Source organism: Heterodontus francisci, chromosome 9, assembly GCF_036365525.1.
Source record: "Heterodontus francisci isolate sHetFra1 chromosome 9, sHetFra1.hap1, whole genome shotgun sequence".
NCBI classification, from domain to species: domain Eukaryota; kingdom Metazoa; phylum Chordata; class Chondrichthyes; order Heterodontiformes; family Heterodontidae; genus Heterodontus; species Heterodontus francisci.
The window spans coordinates 75,574,585-75,580,584 of NC_090379.1; positions in this window are offsets into that span (position 1 = coordinate 75,574,585).

The following is a 6,000-nucleotide window of genomic DNA, read 5'->3' on the forward strand; positions in this document are numbered from 1 at the left end:
GGTGGCCCAAAAGTGGCTTTACCACGCCTTTTCATTTAGAATGCACTATCTGATAAGATGGTGGTTACAGATTCAATCATCGCCTTCAAAAGGGAATTGGATAAATATTTACAAGGAAACAAACGCAGTGATATAGGGAAAAAGAGGGGGAGTGGGACTAATTGGATTGCTGTATGACAGAGCCAGTACAGACTCGACGGTCCAAATGGCCTTCTTCTGTGCAGTATTATGTTATGGTGCTATCATTCTATGATTTACAACAGTGCTCCGACCACTGCCATCCTGAAAGGAGCCTCCCACTGGGCAGCTAGAGCTCCTTCTTGTTTCAAGCAGTCAGTCCTTTTAATGTGCAATTCGGAGCCCTGTGACACATGTAGGGCTCCAATTACAATTTTGATGGACAACTGGATGGACCATATTCCATGCTTCCTCCACCCAGTTTTTCAAAACAGTACAGCAGAAATTGCAAGTTTAACATTATTGTTGTGAATCCGAAGCAGTAGAGATGCTCCTCCATGTTCCACCAGATAATGTTGGTCACTGTGACCCCAGGCTCTCCCCAGCCCCAAATCCTGATTCTCGGCTTATTTTCCTGCCAGCCAGGTCAGCTTCCAAGCTACCTGATATTGCACCAGCCCACAGCTGGCGAGCTACAGTGAGATGTTGTTCAGCACCTGGAGCCTGCTGGTGGCATGGTGGGGAGGGCCAGCCTTCAAACAGCAGCCTGATGATTAAAATCTCCCCCTGCATCTTTTACAAAGCCTGTTCACTGGGAACGGAACTTGACACATCCTGGGTGGGGCTGTTGACACATTGAACAGCTTTACCAATACAAGAAGATATTCCAGAGGTCGATTTGTACATCCCAACATCAATTATACCCATAAATATTTCCAGATGAAGGGTATTAGAATGCATCTGCAAGATTGTCATTTGCATATTTTGTATTATTCATAATTTCCAGTTTATTATTTAACTCAATTTTTTCCATCCTCATGTCTATTTTTGCAGCTTTTTATTATTTTTAATAATTGAGTCTCTTTCCTCAATGGATTTTAGACATCTTCACATTATTGTACATATGTTCAACAGTGTGCTCATATGTTTTTGTAGGAAATATTGACTCACTTGGATATATTTTAATAAATCCAGTGTCAACCAAAGTTCACATGAAGATCAAGATCACTTGTCATGTTGCTGAAATCTACCAATATATGTAATAAGTTAGCTCTACATTACAATATAACAATTCATATTCGCAGAGCATATTTCATCATAGCTAATATTCAAAGGTTGATTTGTTCCCTTTGTGTTAACCATAATATCATTCCTCTGAAGCATAAACAGAATGATGTAATAGTTTTTTTATCCATGTACTGGTGTACATATTGTAAATATATCAGCTCATGGGCAATGGTCCAAGGACCTGAACCAGGAAACAAGAACTTTGTTAACATCTCAGACTGGAAGCAAGTGACACCCTTGTAACAAATATGGTACTGTATTCCTAGAAACATAATCGCCCAAATGTTACTCTAAGTGATGTTAGCCGTTCATTAGACTTGCTCTTAAATTTTCTACGGGCTTTTGCACAACAAATTGTTGTTAGCCAAACATCCAAAAAGCACAGCACCCTCTACAGGACATCTGGGATCTATGTGAACAAAGTAAGCAATTGTGGATCTTCTTATCCAATCAGATTGAAGAATTGTTAATGAGCAGAGTACACTCTGAACCAGGAAGTGTGTTAGAATAGTAAATTCAATGTCAAATCAAGTACAGAAAGCAAAATAGAGAGTGAAAGAGACTAAGAGAGAGAGTGATAAAAGAGACAGAAAAACAAAGTAAAAAATAGTTTCTAATATCTAACAATAATTAAAATCTAAAGGATTGAATCTCCACACTTGTTAAAAGTTAATTTTCAGTGTGTTACAACCGAGGCAGGAGGAGTGCACTGTTAATTCAGTCCCACTTCTCCACAGGTCACAACATATCAATAAATTTTCCCACTTACCGAAATAGTCAACTAGATACTCCATTTTTCCCCAGAATAAAGCACACCAACTAGGTTTCTTTAATAAACAGCAAAATTATCCATTTATTATAAACTAAGTCTTAACCAATAATGAAGTAAATATATACACAAATTGAAATATTAAAGCTCCATATTTTATATCCTAGCCCTCATGCACACGTACATACATCCAAAAACCGGTTAACTGGGAATAAAAGGGATTTTTGTTTACAGCTGTTACAAAGAAATGGAAGGAATAAAAAAATAACTTAGACTGAGAAGCGGATATGGAAATCCTTTGTTTTGGCGAGGTGTCCCAAAGTCGAATAGATGGCTGCCACTTGGAACTTTTCCAGGCGATGTTGATGAACAGTCTGCTTGGGTAGGCATTCAAAGAAATTCAACTACAGGGGCTTCACATAGGTATAGCAGGCGTGCAGTAACAAAGGGTTCAGTTCTAACACATATGATGCCAAGACTTTGATAAAGATGCAAGGTTTCTGCAAACATTCAGGATGACTTCAAAGTACAGGAGGCAAGAGTACAACTTCATACAGGCTTTTGCTTTTCAAGAGCAGGGTTTCTTCAAAGAGAGGTAGCAGTTGTCTGGTTTATCTTCTGATCCCCTGGCAGCTCCATATGCCGATCTCCAACGGCCTCTTTTAGCCCAAATCCTAGCTGACTTTTAACAGTTCAAAGTGATACTAAGCTTTTTTCCAAGCAAGTCCTATGATAATCATAAATTCTGTCTTGTCACAACACAAAATAGCTCTTAAGTCAAACCCCCCTGTTATGTTTATTTGAAATCACATGCTTTCCAGTAAAAATTTGTTTACTGGTCAACTTTTTTTGAACTGCTTTTGAACTGAACACCCATAGCTCAGCTTTTCAGTTTTAAAATATAGATTCCAAGTTTTAACAAAAAATATGGAAACTCTCATTACAAGTGCCAGTGGGGTGGTTTGGCATTTATTAAGACTTATCATGCCATTAGAAGAGTACTTAAATTGGAATGAACAAGCCTTACTTTTTATGGTAGTTTTCATTTGTGCTCACTATTATTTTTACATCAAAATCTGGTCCAGTATTTTATAAACATAACTTGATACATTTCGCCAAACATTTCACATCTTTAGATTGTCATTTCAAAATCAAAAATAACATTTAGATGTTTTAGCTAAATACTCCAAAGAAAGTTTTGTGATGATGACCAAACTTTGAGACCTTAATCCCACTCCTCAGAAATTTGATCATGCCCAAAAATGGGCACAAAGAGGATGGGTAGCGTTCTGATCACACCTGTTAATGTGTGCTCGCAGAGCGTGAAATTGGTGCTGGGACTTAATTATAATGGGTCAGGCAAGCAGCCAGTACCGTATGTGTTCTTATTGGCTGCATGCCCGTTTAGTGGGGGATGGGAAGGAGAGCAGGAAATCAGGGGCTGAATTTTGTGTTGAAGACAGCGGTCCCGGTGGCAGGCCAGAAGGTGGGGTGGGGAGACCCCACCTGGGCCTTCCGTCAGATTCCGGTACAATTTCATGGCCGGTTTCCAAATAACTGTCTGCCATTGAAGACACTGTCCCTTTAAGGGATGGGCTCCTGCCTCTAAGAGCTGCCAACCAATCGGAAGGCTAGCAGCTCTATAATACCAGCAGTGCCACTAGGAGCAGTGGTGAAAGGTGGTGCTGCAGGAGGTCCTGCAGCAATGAGGAGACTCCAGGACAGGTAAGTAGGGTGGGGGTCGCTGGGGCCATACAGGCAGGCCCTGGCAATGAGGTACAGGGTGGAGTTAATGAGGGTAGGGGGTCTTCCCAGGGGAGTGGTGATCGCAGCCACACATTCACCACTTAAGGGCCTCAATTGGCTTGGGGTAGGAAGGCTATCCTCAGCCTTCCATGCCCCGGACAAAATTGGAAGGCACCAGGAAGGCGATGGACACTGTTCCCCCACAATTCCCCCACCACCCCTACCCTCCCCCCCCAACCCCCGCTGCCTTCCAATGTAATTTCATCGGCTTCCCCGCCTCTGCTCCCATCTCAAGGGGACCCATAAAATTCAGCCTCAGGTGTCTCCAACACCACTTAAAGGCAATAAGCATCTCTTAAAGGGGAAATGCACAGTGGCTACAGGCAGAAAGCACACTTCTGAAAACAGAAATGGCTGCAAGACTTGCAGATCAGGCCCCCAGGTTCTCAGATGCAGCATTGGAGGTTCTTGTGCAGGTGATGGACAGCAGGAGATAGATCCTGCTTCTCCCCCACGGATGCCAGTAAGCACTCCCAGAAACACATCCGTTGCTAATGGGAAGGGGCCACTAAGGAGGTCAATGCTTCTGCTTCTGCTTTGATTGGGTCGGCATAGACTAACATCTGTATTCCGCCAACATTATGAATGTGGTTAGCGCAAGCCAAACCGGATATTACCTGTTGATATGGTAGTCATGATAATGAAGGACTTATAAATGGAAATGATCTAAAGATGCAAGCAGCTTAGCTCCTGGGACATGGCTGCAATGCTGGAAAAGGTTTAAGGACCTCAACAGAGTTGTCAAGGTAAGATTCTTAGCTCTCAGTTCAACTCCTCACACCGGCAGCTGCACTAGTCATGACAATCCCCTCTCCTGCTTCCCACCACTCTCCTGCAATCATTACGTCAGACTTCACTCCAGCTCCTCCTGTTCCTATTCACACATTCTGTACCTCTTACTCTTACTATTATTACAACCTTCACTTTTCCACACCTCACATCTTGCACACAATGGGCTGGATTTTGTGGAGGAAGCGGGCTCCCGGCACCAGCCTAAACAGGTGGGCAGAATCCCGCCTCGACCTTTTTTGCCCCTATGGAGCAATCCTCCGGTGTTTTCAAGCCTAAGTATCCCGTGCTGGGATCTCCATTCCTTTAAAGATGGAGATATGGCCCTCAATCACAGGGCTGGCAGCTCAGCAGTATTGGCAGTGCCACTGGTGCTGGAGCTCAGGTAAGTGAGGTGGGGTCACCGGGGGCAGTCCGGAAGGCTACGGCAAGAGGGTAGGGTGGGACAATGGGTGTGAAGTCGGGGGTGGGGGGGGGGGGGGTGGGGGTGGTTGTACATGAAGTTGTAGGTTTTTGCTGGTTGGGGTCCTCTGTGGGCCACAGATTGTCCACGGAGGAGGAACTCCCCCACCCCCCCCACCCCCCCAAACCCTCCACCCAAGCCTGCAGGGAATGTGCCTCGTTTTACATGGTGCCCTCCCCACGTGGCAGAGGCACCGCCCCATGGCTGATTATATCCCAGTGGTGGTGGCTACTTATGGGCCTCAATTGTCCTTTGGGCAGGAAGGCCATTGTAGTCCTATCCTGCCCCTGACAAAATTGCTTGGTGACAGGGAAGTGACGGGCCCTCTGCCCCCAACCACCTGTCGCGATTCTATGGAACCCCCCCCCCCGCCTCCGACCCCGCCTCAGGGGGACCCAGAATATCCAGCCAACATCTTCACAATTTGCTCATGACTGGCACATTCTCAGAACAGCTGACAAATCCATGACTGACACATTTCTTTCTTTCTTTCAGGCATAGGTCATGCACAACATGAGGCAGCAGACAATGACTGGAGAAGCCAAATGCTGCCTGCACGCGTTCCACCCCCCTGCCCCACCCCACTCGAGGAGGACGTGATGGACATCACAGGCAGAGGGCGAGTCGTGATCATTGTCCTTGGAAATGCTGGAGGACGGTCTTGTCACACCTGTTCCTCTTGTTACCTTCTCACTTCTATCTCATGCTGCACATTCTGCATGGCAAACCACTACTCATCTCTTTTCACCCACCCATCACACTAAAAACTAACCCAGGTCCCTTCTTTCATTTCAGGTGCCGAAAATGTCAATGCCCCTGTGCTGGTGCAGGAAGAGGAGGCTAGTCTTCCTGAAGATGCAGTCTGATCCCAATAAGCACCAGCTCAAAGAGTCATCCTGCCACTACTTTAGAGGATAGGCTAAAGGAG